Source organism: Berghia stephanieae, chromosome 3 (genome assembly GCF_034508935.2).
Source record: "Berghia stephanieae isolate SIO BIC M18660-M18661 chromosome 3, UCSD_Bste_1.3, whole genome shotgun sequence".
Taxonomy (NCBI): domain Eukaryota; kingdom Metazoa; phylum Mollusca; class Gastropoda; order Nudibranchia; family Aeolidiidae; genus Berghia; species Berghia stephanieae.
Window position 1 is genome coordinate 11,501,704 of NC_088362.1, and position 15,747 is coordinate 11,517,450.

General features: G+C 39.3%; 1 protein-coding gene across 3 annotated transcripts in view; it reads left to right on the forward strand.

Moving 5' to 3' along the window:
• LOC144967150 (beta-1,4-N-acetylgalactosaminyltransferase bre-4-like) overlaps nucleotides 1-15,747 on the forward strand; it is a 322,329-nt gene that overhangs the window by 77,476 nt on the left and 229,106 nt on the right. The window contains exon 1 of one of the 3 annotated variants that reach the window (XM_078904024.1): nucleotides 11,450-11,592. The exons of 1 other annotated variant lie outside the window; for it this stretch is intronic. The gene's annotated coding sequence lies outside the window, so the exon portion shown is untranslated. Of the gene's footprint in view, nucleotides 1-11,449; nucleotides 11,858-15,747 lie in introns of those variants that run through there. One more of the 3 variants, XM_078904025.1, reaches the window with a different exon arrangement.

The window sequence follows — 15,747 nt, forward strand, 5'->3', positions numbered from 1 at the left end:
TAAACATTTTGTGCGGCTATGTGGTCTAGTGGTATGACACTCGATTTCGGATAGGAAGGTCCTGGGTTCGAGCTTCGCTCGGCGCATAGTTGAGTCCTTGGAAAAGACTCTATCCTCACATTCTCTCACCGTACTCAGGTGTAAAATGAGTACCTGGCCGTTTACAGCGTTGTCCAGGTCCGAAAAAAATTGTAACATCGCCTAACAGGCGCCATGTCCCGTCCTAAATGTTAAACGTTGCCGTTGGCCACGGACCCCTTGTAAAGCGCTTTGAGCACATTTAATGGATATTGCTCTATATAACAGCTCATAAAAAAAAACTGAGTACTATTTAGCGACAGGCATTACAGGCTGGATATTTCAATGTTAAGATATATAATCTAAAGAAGTTATAAAAATGGTCTTTAGCGTACATTCGCCTGTCGAACGTATTTGACGGAGGAGTCGTCATCAACTTAACAGATCGATGTTGTTGTTCTCAATTATATCGAGTTAATCATTTGTTTTATATATTATTCATGATTAGAAACCACTTCGATCACCGCATAAGTAATCGTAAGGATCGTTTAAACGATTTTCAATTACAGGGTCAGTTTTAATTAAATCTTAATTAGGTGTCAAACAGCACGTAGGCATTGAGTTATTATGTTAAGGGAACGATTGATTTTTTTCCTAGAGATGATTTTTAACCCTCTCCTTACCACCCGCAGGAAAATCGTCACATTCGTTACGATGCAGCCAACAATTTTCTTATTCTGATTTAATTTTGTTATAGTTATAGCCATAAAAACTCGACACTGTGTTGCAGAGCTCATTTTTTCTGAACAAATTTTTTTAAAAAGACCTTATATATAGCGCAATATCCACTATAATGTGCTCAAAGCGCTTTATAAGGGGTGTCTGGTCAACAGCAACATTTAACATGTAGGACGGGACATAACGCCTGTTAGGCGATATTACCATTTTTCGGACAAAGACAACGCTGTTAACGGCCAGGTACTCATTTTACACCTGAGTACGATGAGAGAATTTGAGTAAAGAGCCTTTTCCAAGGACTCAACTATGCGCCGAGCATATCGTTACTATTCTGTTTGAAAAATCTATTTTTAAGTGCTGGATGAGTAGGACGTTTCGAGTGAGATTCTAAAAATAGCTGGTAATGAGAGAGTTAACCAATTCCCTTAGTGACTACATTTCGTCAAATTATGTTTGCGTCGAAGTACAGTGTATATAATGTAATTTTGTTTCGTTCTTGTTAAGATGAAATTACTTGTTGTTAGAAATAGTGTTTAAAATGAAGATGGTAGTGGTGCTCTTGTAGTAGTTGTTGCTTACGTTGTAATTTACCAGTTTATTTTTCACCAATCAAAACATGGAATTTGTGACACACCTTAACACGTCTCGGACAAACATAGCTGGTTGTTTATAAACAATAACGTGAACGAATTCGACCTCCATCTGATCGTTGTTATTGTTTTTATATTGACAAATGGGTGACTAGTTATCACACGATTTTCTCGATCATATTAAAAACATTTAAGTTTACACATAGTTTTCTGTGCTGATTCTACTGATCAAGCGGTAGAACAGTGGGTAGTTTACTTAACACATACCATCGATAGTAAAACCTGTGTAGTTTTCTGTGTCAAGTGTCTACCAATCACTGCCATTGTATAGATAGTTCGAAGATGACGTCACTCAGGCCTTTGTTACTGTTTTTGCCATCCGCGTTTGTGAGTTGTTCTCACTAAACTGTATTAACCGGATTATAAAAGTTCATGGTTACACAGAGATTGTGTGTTGGTCCGTTATACTTCCGGATGGCAATATTGTGAACTCCTTGGCCAAGCGCATTCTATCTATACATGATGACGATTGTCCGAGAGGCGTGGTTATCTTCCGGTTAATTGATTATGCGGCTGTGTGATCTTGTGGTTTGTGGTATGACACTCGCCTTCGGATCGGAAAGTACTGGGTTAGAATCCTTGGGTCACATTCTCTTACCGTACTCAGGTGTAAAATGAGTACCTGGCCGTTAACTGCGTTGTAACTGTCGTGAAAACGTTGTAATATCGCCTGTCATGCGTCATATCTAGTCCTGCGTGTAAAATGTTGCTGTTGACTAGAGACCCCTTGCAAAGCGCTTTGAGCACGTTCAGTGAAGATTGCTCTATAGATAGTATGCGGTTGGCTAAGAGGTTCACAACATTGCCATCCGGAAGTATAACGGACCAACACACAAAACTCTGTGTAACCTTGAACGTTTATAGATAGTTCGATGATGACGTCACTCAGGTTTTTGTTATTGTTTTTTGCCATCCGCGTTAATGAGTAATGCTCACTGAACTGTATTAACCCGACTATAAACGTTCATGGATACACACAGTTTTTTGTGTTGGTCCGTTATACTTCTGGATGGCAATGTTATGAGCTTCTTAGCCAAGCGCATACTATCTATAGATAGTATGCACTTGGCCAAGGAGTTCACAACATTGCCATCCGGAAGTATAACGGACCAACACACAAACTCTGTGTAACCATGAACTTTTATAGTCTGGTTAATACAGTTTAGTGAGAACAACTCACAAACGTGGATGGCAAAAACAATAACAAAGGCATGAGTGACGTCATCTGCATACTATCTATAGTCTGGTTAATACAGTTTAGTGAGAATTACTTACTAAGGCAGATGGCAAAAGAAGCAATAACAAAGACTTGAGTAACGTCATCTTCATTCTATATATTCTCGTTAAGGCCCAAGTTTAATTGGCCGAAATGGTGTTGGCACGGCCATCAATGTAATTGTTGTGTGGAGTTGATTTAATCGACCAGAGTATGACTGTGATCAATAATAACGTCATTATGTTTCTGCTCATAGCCGTGCGGCTATGTGGTCTTGTGGTATGACACTCGCTTTCGGATCGGAAGGTCCTGGGCTCGAGCCTCGCGCTCGGCGCATAGTTGAGTCCTTGGAAAAGGCTCTTTACTCACATTCTCTCACCTTACTCAGGTGTAAAATGAGTACCTGGCCGTTAACGGCGTTGTCTGAGTCCGAAAAATTGTAACATCGCCTAACAGGCGTCATGTCCCGTCCTACATGTTAAATGTTGCTGTTGACCAGGGACCCCTTGTAAAGCGCTTTGAGCACATTTTATGGATATTGCTCTATATAAAAGCTCTATTATTATTATTATTATTATTATTATTATTATTATTATTATTATTATTATTATATCATATCAGATGGGGTAGCGGGGCTCAGCGGCACGGTCTTTGCTTCCTACCCGAAAGGTACCGAGTTCGATCACCCGCCGCTGCGTTGTGTGACCTTGAGCAAGTCACCTCGCCTTAGCTCAATTTGCGGTGCTGCACTGCGGCTGGTTTATTCCAGTCTTCCCTTGGAATAGACCCTAGAGACAAATGTCCCCTATGGGATGAATAAAGGGAGTTATATTGTGTTATATTATAGATAGTATGCGTTTGGCTAAGAAGCTCATAACAGTGCCATCCGGAAGTGTAAGGAACCAACACATAAATTATGTGTAACCTTAAGCGTTTATAGTCTGGTTAATGCAGTTTTGTGAGAAGTACTCATAAACGCGGATGGCAAAAAACAATAACAAAGGCCTGAATGACGTCATCTTCGATCTATCAATTGATGAAAAAAGGCCCTCAAACTACCTGAAGTATTGCTTCTTTAAGTAAAAGAATATAAAGTAATCTCGACTTCACCCCGGACCGATTTTGGTCCCGTTGCGTGTGCTCTACCAACTGAGCTATGGGGACCCCCTATGCATTTAATGGTAACATATTTTTGTGTGGTGGCACGACTTCGTCAGGCTGACAGAATTAGGGGAGTATTTAACCTAAATGCATAGCATAAATACGTTTTATACACGGATGTGATTTCACGTCCTGTTTTAATATTTATATGAATGAACGTGTTTTACATTTCTTATGTTTATGGCTTTTATTTTGTTTATCTTCCCGACAAAAAAAATTGTACATTTAAGCTATAGATAGTATGCGTTTGGCTTAGAAGCTCATAACATTGCCATCCGGAAGTATAACGGACCAACACACAAAACTGTGTGTATCCATGAACGTTTATAGTCAGGTTAATACAGTTCAGTGCGCATTACTCATAAACGCGGATGGCAAAAAACAATAACAAAGACCTGAGTGACGTCATCTTCGAACTATCTATAGATTAAAAAAAAGAGAAACCCTTGAACTTTTGTGGCGCGCAATATTCACTAAATTGGCTCAAAGCGCATTACATGGGGTCCCTAGCCGACAGAACAAATTAAAATGTAGGAAGATGCATGCCGCTATAAGGCGATACATACTATTACATTTTTTTCTGAGACAACACTGTTAACAGCCAGGTTCCCATTTTACATCTGAGTTCGGTGAGAAAATGCGCCACTCTGACTGGGACCTGAACCCAGGACCAACCGATCTGAAGGCAGCAGCTTCTAATGGTGCTCACACTATTATGTTATGACGATCGACCCAATCAGCAAAGTCTTTACCGCACTCGTCCGCCGTCGCAAATCCACACGGAATCTTCGTCACAACACACCGTTCAACTAGATGCTCAGCGGTTTCGGGTTCTTGTCCACATCGGGTACATGTTGGACAGGTAGAAAGTCCCCACTGATGAAGTGATTTTGCCGTCAGGCAGGTACTCAACCGAAGCCGATTCGCTACCACCCAGTGTCTCCTCTTACTTCTGAAGAAGCCTGGCAACTCCTCACCTAGTTTAGAGGAGTGTATGTCCCCGACCCCTAGAGGGATTGAATTCATCGTCCAAACCGACTTCCATCTCGTATATGTATCTCTGTACGTAGTCAGGGAAGCTGCGTACAAGGGTTGCCGGGACTTATTTTGGCTCGAAAGTGGGGGGGGGGGGGGGGGGGGCGTCCATTATAAGCTTCAGAGGGGTATCCCCATTCCCTCTCTCTTTGATCTTATTGAGCCAGTTATCGTAATCGTTTTCCCTCCGGACTTCGGCGGTCTGGATTTCTACCATTATCGGGCCGCATTCTCTAGGCGTTGTTGCCAGCATTCCTGTCACTATGTGCATTGACTTGCGAAGTTAAACATCTACCTTCTCAACGTTCCTGCTTCTACCCTACACTGGAGCGGTGTAATAGCATAATGCCAAGGTGGACGTCCTCAGGAGCGCTTGGTTAGCGCCCTAATTTGATCCCGCCAGCTTCCTCAGAAGACTGTTGCGTGTCTCCATCTTCCGGGCAACTCCTTCGAGATGAACCCGATAGGTAAGGCTGCGGTCCAGCGTCACCCCTAAATATATTGGATGCGACTCATATGGGAGTGGCTGGTCCCCGACGATCAGTTTACGTGTGTGCCAGCCACTGCATAGGTTTTTGAAGTGTTCTTCTTCAGGTACCACTTGTCGAAGTAGGATTTGAGTCTGGTGGCGTCCTCGCTGAGTACGCTCTCGAGACGGGTCCACACTTTACTTTGAGTAACGAGTGCCCAGTCGTCCGCGTATCCCTGTCTCAGCCCGTTAAGCAACATTGGTGCTTGTACCGAACCCTGAGGGATCCAATTCTTCAATTTCCTAACTTTACTCGTAGCGTCTCCCAGCGCGACGTAGAATTGTCTTCCACGGAAATTCGATTCACCCCGTTGCAGTCCGTTGCGCTCTCAATGACCCTTACCTTCGATGGCTCTTTAGTGTAAACGCTAACCCCTCCTTTGAGCCTCGAAGTGTCATCGCGTTGGACCAGCGTATAGCCTGGGATCTGAAATCGAGAAGATTGCGCGCCTGAGTAAAGATGAGTCTCCTGTAATAGGAAAATATCGGCGCTATGGGCGGCCAGTAGCTTTGACAAAAGCTCATTTTTTTTGCCATACTCTGGCTCTCGATATTGAGGGATAGTATATACGCCAGGTCGCTATTCCCGGTATCGCATTTTCCAGTTGGAGATATATTGGGACGTTCGCTTATTTCTCAACCGTGCCGACAACACTGGCGACATGAACGCGGTAGTATTTGGCTCGCTTCGCCATTGAAAATCATGTTGGGTGGGTGTACATCGCATTAAGAAAAGAATAGTGTGGAGCCCGGGCATTCGGGCACCAGGTTGGATCTTCATTAGTCACATATCGGGCGAGCAGCTTAGGTGGCTCGCTTAGGCTCGATACCCGCGATAGTCTTGTGACACTTCGATTTTGCCTCAAGGGGTCTGAAAGCGAGTTTCTTACTACATAAAACAATAGAGCAAATCCTACAATTGGAGGAAGGATTAATGTCATAAACTTATAAACGTTAAAAGATTGTGTCAAAAATAGTATTAGGCTTATTTTATTTAATCCTATATCAAATCCTTAAAGTTCTTAATAATTAGCCCTATGGGGTTCTATCACAAAATCTCAGCAACAAAAAAAAAAAAAACCAAATTGTAGCCTAAGGAGACTATTTAATACAATTCAATTCAATTAAAATGGTTATATTTTGACAATTGTCAATATAAACCATACATTAATGATTCAGAATTTCCAAATGAATAATGGAAATATGTAAAATTCATAATAAACCAAAGCAGAAAATGAATAAATATATGAATAAATAAATTTAAAAAATAACTGAATAAACAAACAAACAAATAAATATATAAGTAAATAAATAAATAAATAAATGATTACACAAATAAACGAATAAATAGATAAATACTTTTTTTGTAAATTCCGCCTTCCGCCACGAACACGATTCGATACCGTCGTCTAGGCATTCCATGAATGAACAAAGATAATCCATCAAACAGGATGTCTGATGTCAACAGGAATCACCCATGTTGTCCAAAGTGAGCAAATTGGAGGTTGGTAATCTTGCCCGGGAAGGAAAAAAGGAAAGTGGGGGGTCGAACCAAGGCCTTCTGGATCACAGTTCAATGTCTTAACCACACGGCCACTTCACAAATTGCGATAAAATGGATTTAAAAATTTGAATATTATTCCTCAAACTTGTTATCCATTAACTCAATCGGATAGAGAAGGAACGACATTGACGTCATTCAGCTGTTTGTTATTGTTAATTCCCACCAAATCCAAGCATCACTAACACACTTTATAGTCACCTGGAACAACTACAAAAGACGTCTAACTTCTACGTCATGGCACAAGACCGAAGGGCTAGAGCTCAGGTGGTCGCTGGTTCGGATAAGTAAGTAAGTAAGTAAGTAAGTTATTGTTAATAAACAGCTATTTGGTTTGGCGTTTAGTTCTCACTGAATTATATTATCATCCAGACTACACACGTTCAAGGTTACACATAGTATTGTTTGTTGGTACGTTCTAACTCGCTGGAGAATGCTGTGAGTATTTTGATCTAAACGCATAGAATCAATAAAGAAGCGCCGTCTCCATTTCCGATATTAAAAAAAAAAAAAAAATTAAAAAATCAACCACGACTCGTATAGATAGTTCGAAGATGACGTCACTCAGGTCTATGTTATTGTTTTTTGCCATCCGCGTTTATGAGTAATGCTCACTGAACTGTATTAACCCGACTATACTCGTTCATGGATACACAAAGTTTTGTGTGTTGGTCCGTTATACTTCCGGATGGCAATGTTGTGAGCTTCTTAGCCAAGCGCATACTATCTATAATAGGGGGGGGGGGGGGGGGGGGGGGATGCAAACCCCATCGTCAAACATCTCCAGTACACTATCGATAGTTCGAAGATGAGGTCACAAGGCCTTTGTTATTGTTTTTGCCATCCGCGTTTGTGAGTTGTTCTCACTAAACTGTATTTACCAGACTATAAAAGTTCATGGTTACACAGAGTTGTGTGGTGGTCCGTTATAGATAGTATGCAGATGACGTCACTCAGGCCTTTGTTATTGTTTTTGCCATCCGCGTTTGTGAGTTGTTCTCACTGAACTGTATTAACCTGACTATAAACGTTCATGGTTACACAGAGTTTGTGTGTTGGTCCGTTATACTTCCGGATGGCAATGTTGTGAACTCCTTGGCCAAGCGCATTCAATCTATACTTCCGGATGGCAATGTTGTGAACTCCTTGGCCAAGCGCATTCTATCTATAGATAGTATGCTCTTGACTAAGAAGCTCATAACATTGCCATCCGGAAGTATAACAGACCAACACACAAAACTGTGTGTATCCATGAACGTTTATAGATAGTATGCGCTTGGCCTGGAAGCTCATAACATTGCCATCCGGAAGTATAACAGACCAACACATAAAACTGTGTGTATCCATGAACGTTTATAGTCAGGTTAATATAGTTTAGTGAGAACAACTCACAAACGAGGATGGTAAAATACAATAACAAAGACCTGATTGGCGTCATCTCCATACTATCTATACATTCCATTGCCTCATCTTATCACCACACTGGGACGGACAGACTTATTCATTATTAAAGCCCAGAGATCAGGGAGGAGGATGGTTGATTATTTATTTGTTGTGGTGACTGACGTACGATAAACAAACACCTTTAATTAATACTACACTATGACTGTAACGTTATTTAATTCTGAGTAGCTAGTGGATGGGATGGGATGGGATGCCAATGTCGAGGCTAAAATTTGGCTCGCCTCAGATCAGAGAAAACGAGAGGTGTGAGACTAGCGAGGGAATGATTCCAACCAACAGTAAGGTATTGATGCTATGCGTTTATGTAACATACTCACAACATCCACCAGCCGGATATAACTCAAGCCGTACCAACTCACAATTATGCGTAACCTTGAACGTTTATAGTCTGATTGACAGAACTTAGTGAGAGCTACTCGTAAAATGGCTGACTGAAAACAATAACAAAGCGCCGAGTGACGTCAATTTCGTTCATTCTATAAAATGATTGATATAGATAGTTCGAAGGTGACGTCACTCAGGTCCTTGTTATTGTTTTTTGCCATTCGCGTCTATGAGTCATGCTCACTGAACTGTATTAACCTGACTATAAACATTCATTGATACACACATGTACTTCCGGATGGCAATGTTATAAACTCCTTGGCCAAGCGCATTCTATCTATAAGGTGTTGATGCTATGCATTTATGTAACATACTCACAACAATGGCAATGTTGTGAGCGTCTTAGCTAAGCGCAGATTATCTATAATCTATAGTCCGATGAATACAATTTTATGCATATACTCATAAAATGGCTGACTAAAACAATAACAAAGAAATGAGTGACGTCAGTTTCGTTCTATCTATCTCCGGCTGGCTGGTGTTATTAACATGTAGCATTAACGCAAAGCGTCAATACTTTTTACAGTATTGATGCTGTTCGTTAAGTTAAAACCTCCCCAGCCGGATATAAGGCACCACCATACAAATCTCTGTGGAACCTCAAACATTTATTTATACTATGCGTTCAGTTACAAATCTCATAACATCCGCCAGTCGGATATTGATAGAATGAAGATGACGTCACTCGGGTCTTTGTTATTGTTTTTTTGCCATCCATGTTTATGAGTAAACTGTATTATCCAGACTATAAACGTTTTAGGTTACACATAGTTTTGTGTGTTGATCCGTTTAACTTATGAGCTTCTTAGTCAAGCGCATACTATCTATAGATAGAATGCGCTTGGCCAAGGAGTTCACAACATTGCCATCCGGAAGTATAACCACGAAACCAACACAAACTCTGTGTAACCATGAACTACAGTTTAGTGAGAACAACACACAAACGCGGATGGCAAAAACAATAACAAAGGCCTGAGTGACGTCATCTGCGTACTATCTATAGATAGTATGCAGATGACGTCACTCGGGCCATCCGCGTTTATGAGTAATGCTCACTGAACTGTATTAACCCGACGATAAACATTCATGGATACACACAGTTTTGTGTGTTAGTCCATTATATTTCCGGATGGCAATGTTGTGAGCTTCTTAGTCAAGTGCATACTATCTTTATAACGTACCAACACACAAAACTATGTGTAACCTTAAACGCTTATAATCTGATTGGTATAATTTAGTGATTACTACTCATAAAAAATGTATAGTAAAAAACAATAATAAGGAGCTGAGTGACGTCAACTTCGTTCTTTCTATAGATAGAATGCGCTTGGCCAAGGAGTTCACAACATTGCCATCCGGAAGTATAACGGACCAACACACAAACTCTGTGTAACCATGAACTTTTATAGTCTGATTAATACAGTTTAGTGAGAACAACTCACAAACGCGGATGGCAAAAACAATAACAAAGGCCTGAGTGACGTTATCTGCATACTGAGTTGGTCTCACTAAACTGTATTAACCAGACTATAAACGTTCATGGTTACACAGAGTTTGTGTGTTGGTCCTTTATACTTCCGGATGGCAATGTTGTGAACTCCTTGGCCAAGCGCATTCTATCTATATGATTTCATATCATTTTGAGGCTTTGGGTCACGGTTTTAAAAAAAAAACATTTTCATAACAAGATGTGTTGTGAACCTCATACTATAGATAGTATGCAGATGACGTCACTCAGGCCTTTGTTATTATTTTTGCCATCCACGTTTATGAGTACTTCTCACTAAATTTTGAACTAAACTGACACCATCTCAATACGCTCGTGCATCCCGTGCCTAGGATGGAACGCCTTATCGAGAGTGGAGGGCTCCCACCATAGCCAGCCCTCTCCTCCCCTTTCTCTCCGTTTCCAACCCTCGTTCCTCACACTTCACCCGATTAGTGGTCATTAACTTTTCTAAATCAGACTATTAGTCTTTAAGGTTACACATAATAATTGTATGTATGCTTATAGATAGTATGCAGATGACGTCACTCAGGCCTTTGTTATTGTTTTTGCCATCCGCGTTTGTGAGTTGTTCTCACTAAACTCTATTAACCAGACTATAAAAGTTCATGGTTACACAGAGTTTGTGTGTTGGTCCGTTATACTTCCGGATGGCAATGTTGTGAACTCCTTGGCCAAGCGCATTCTATCTATAGATAGTATGCGCTTGGCTAAGAAGCTCATAACATTGCCATCCGGAAGTATAACGGACCAACACACAAAACTGTGTGCATCCATGAACGTTTATAGTCGGGTTAATACAGTTCAGTGAGCATTACTCATAAACCCGGATGGCAAAAAACAATAACAAAGACATGAGTGACGTCTTCTTTGAACTATCTATAATTGATCTGGCGGGCAGAACGGGTGATAATGTTTCATACACGCATACAATCAATAATAATATTACAATCTCCTGAGTATCGGTCAGTCACTCAATCCCATGCTCCCTCCCCCTTCTCCTAAGCCTTCCAATCTCACTCACTCCCCCCCCCCCCCCCCCCCCCCCCCCCCCCCCCCCCCCCCGCCATTACCACCACCACCACCACCACCACCACATACACACTCTTCCGCTAACTGCCTTACCGCCGGCCCCCCATCCCATCTCTAATCAGCAAAAGTCCTATCTTTCTTGAATCCGGTTCCGAGAGGGCAAAGGCAGACAGAAGGGATGCCGTGTTTTTGAAAGCAGGAACAGAAAGAGAGTCAAAGAGAGAGAATGAGAGAGTAACGGATAAGCGTTCACTCCTCCTGTCTCTTGACGCGAATTTTAGCCAAGTTGGTTCTAGAGTGAGTAGAAATTGAGATAGGCTGCTCTCGCCTGTGTGCTCTCTGCCTCTATGTTTGTGTGTGTGTGTGTGTATGTGTGTGTTAGATAGAAACACGATGGTGCACTTTTTCGTTTTCTTGTATGGTTTTAACACAGATTCTTCATAATGTGTTGCTGACCTAATTCCTTTCTAAAATTGGATTTTGTATGTGTTACACCATCTGATATAGTGTAAAGTCCCACCATGATGAAGCATGGTACTTGCGGATTTCAAAATTCGACATGGTGATAATCATATTCATGTTATATATTAATATATTCGTTATTGAGAAATGTGTCCATTTTTTGTAGGATAAATAATGTTTTAGTTTATTCCAACTATTTCTCAAATTTTTACAAATTATTTTGAGATGATTCAGGATAGTCGTAGCATCGTTCTCAATTTAATATCAATGAATTCAGCAATGTTGAATGTTTAACGGCTTTATATCGTGGATATAAATGATACCAAGATAATTATTCTTAACTAATTCTTGGATTGTAATTATGATGGTTAACATTAAGGTATACTATTTCTTTTCCCCGATAAAATTCTCTTGATTATGTGTAACTTTATATCCCGAACTCTTGTACGCTGCTTTCAATTCTACTCGAAAATTGGACATTATATTATGAGCAACTGTTTTTACAGATAGGGAGAGAGAGAGAGAGAGAGAGAGAGAGAGAGAGAGAGAGAGAGAGAGAGAGAGAGAGAGAGAGAGAGAGAGAGAGGTTATAATTGTCACTGATTAAAGTGTGACCTGAATTCTTTCTTTCTTTCTTTTTGTTTTTTTTTTTTTTTTTGTTTGTTTTTTTTTTTTTTTCACTAGAGGAAATACAAATTGTCCGACGTGTACATATATACAGGTCTGACATCCGAACCAACCCATTTATGCGCCTATCGTCATTATATTCCTCTTCCTCCTAATCCTCCTTCTCCTCCTCCCACCCCTACTCATCCTCCTCTTTCGCTCTCCCTCTTCTACCTCCTACTCCTACCCTCCACCTCTGTCTCCATTTAATCATCACCACCATCATCTTCATCGCCATCATCATCATCATCATCATCATCATTTTCATCATCATCATCATCATCTTCATCATCATCATCATCATCATCATCATCATCATCATCATCATCATCACCACAGTCATCATCCCTTGTTGGGAACATTTTACATTTTTACGTTTCTGATAAAATATTTGAACGTGTGTCTGTGGTTGAGTAAGGGAAGAGAGAGAGAGAGAGAGAGAGAGAGAGAGAGAGAGAGAGAGAGAGAGAGAGAGAGAGAGAGAGAGAGAGGGGGGTAGAGGGTGCGAGGGAAGAATGTAACGATTATAGCGCTTCCGAAATATCATACCTACTTATTAGATAACGCGGGAGAATAAATGTTCTAAGGCTGCTCAATCATTTAACAATTATGTACCTTTTGAGAAATCGCACAACGGAGGTGTAGGGAACAACAACGATCAAAAGAACTTATCATTATTTACAATTCCTATTTTTATTTTCTATTTTCTATTACATAAAATGTGACCCATCGTCCCAAAACGATATTATGTCGGGATGAACCAGATACTAAAAAACTGAATTAACGTTAAACTGGTCGAAAATTTGAATTATTGCTATTCAGCATTCTAAGATACGATATTCATTCTATTCAATAAAACATACAAACTCATTGCGAGTCGGATATTTCTGGCAATAAATTCAATTTTCAGCATCTTTCCGACATAATACCGTTTTGAGGCGAGGGGTCACAAATGAGTCTTACCGCCTCAAAACAGTATCATTATTATGTCTGGATGCCTTTATGGTTAAAAATAGAGAACAAAAGTGTTGTGTCAAAAAAAAAAAAAAACTGGTTCCAAGCTCATTGGAAGTGTAAATCCAGTCTTCTGGGGGAATGGATACAACATATCTTGTGTAATTTTGATCTTCTGGTAAAGTGAAATCCCATCTTATTTTCTAGTCTAAATATATGCTATGCTGGTCGTCAAGAAAGATCATCCAGCCTCCCTCTTTTACGTCCGTAATCTTTCTAATCTGCAATTTAACACTCTCCTTACAAACTACAGGAAAATCGTCACATCCGTTACGATACAACCAACATTTTACTTATTCAAATTTCTATTGTACATCATGACATTTAAATAAAATGAACAGTGTGTTGTAGAGCATGTTTTGCTAAAGAAATTATGTATCGCAAAAACTTTCTTGTTATTGTGTCGGAGTGATAACAAATATATGTTTGTGTTAGTTTGGGTGTGAAGTTTTGGGGAAAATCCTGAAACTGGCTGGTAAGGAGAGGGTTAAACATGTTATGCCAACTTATGATTCGATTTGTGAACTATCCATTTTTAGTCTTCCGAAGGATTAGTTACATACTTCCAATGAGTTTTGAACTGGAAGATTAGAAAGTGTGACGTCACGACCTCTCTGCCCAATTGAAATTTTAAAATTTACTTTTACATCTCTATTTGAATTTGTAGTAGTCCGTCAGAGCCATCAAACCCTTGAAGCCGGCGCTCATCCCGGTTTCTATAGATGTATTTTCTTTACGAAGATCTCCCTTTCCTGGTTGCTTTTACTATAAAATTACTATTTTTGACCCTTCGCCTCAAAACGGTATTAAGTCGGGATGGTTAAGATGTTGAAAATTGAATTTATGGCCATAAATATCTGACTTGTGTTGAGTTTGTATGTTTTATTGATGAGAATGGATACCATATTTTAGGGTGCTATTGCCAACAATTTATATTTTTGACCAGTTTTAACGTTAAATTCACCTTTTAAGCATCTGGTTCGTTCCGACATGATACCGTTTTGAGACGAAGTGTCACATTTGTTACCTGGTACCTCCCTCTCGATTTGATCCCGTTATAAGACGATAAGCACACATCATAGGGGTGAACTAAACGACACACGGTGAATTTAAAGTTATACCCATCAGATGCCTTGTCATTTACTTATTATCTGCCTAGCTTCTTGATAATCTAGTATAAGTTGAAATAGGACGTGAATAAGCCCACAGAAACCAACGTCTCGGCCGTATAATGTGAGTCACAGTTTGTATTCTATATTAGCTCTAACCATCATTATCGTACCCACCAACACTCATAAATATATGTATATATATATATATATATATATATATATATATATATATATATATATATATATATATATATATATATATAAGATGTAATATTATATATATTATATATTGTGTGTGTGTGTGTGTGTGTGTGTGTGCCTGTGTATGTGTGTGTTTATACGCGACACGTGTGTTTTATTTAGAACATTGCCGCTCGTTTTGTTGTGTCAACGAGGTGAGACTAAATAAATAAATAATTGGCTCCAAGAACCTGTCGAGCAAACACGTGGTTTCAGCTAACTCCCCTAAATATGATGATGAACTAGCAGATGGCTTTATTATAGCCACAAATTAAATATAAAACTATGTGTTAATTGGTTAATCTAGATTTTCAATTCAATTCAATTCAAATATTTATTTATTGTCGGCATTTAAAAAAATGTTTCATAGATAATGTAGAAGTCTTTGACCGACATAGGTTTTAACACATAGTGCATAAAAATACATAGTAATACATTTTCCTTTAAAACATTCCCTCATCAAGATTCCAATCATGACACACAAAGAAAAGTAACATAATATTATTTTATATATATATATATATATATATATATATATATATATATATATATATATACGTGTATATATATATATATATATATATATATATATATATATATATATATATATATATATATATATATATATATATATTCTGTATGATTCTGTATGATGGGTAATGATTACCATTTTTTACATTCGAAAACACTCACTCACAGTTTGTATTTCTTATCATTTTGATTCTAAATCCACTTTTTGGAGTCCCGCTCATCACGACATTCTACCCTTTTAGGTCGGTGGATCACATATTAATATGTAAGAAACTTGAGCATTTATATAGCGCAATGCCCACGTGCTCAGGGCGCTTTTCAAAAGAGTAACTGTCTGTCAACAGCAACATGTAACATTTAGAACGAGACATTACATGACGCCTCTGTTCGACAAAAAAAAAAAAAACAAAATAAAAAAATAAAAAAA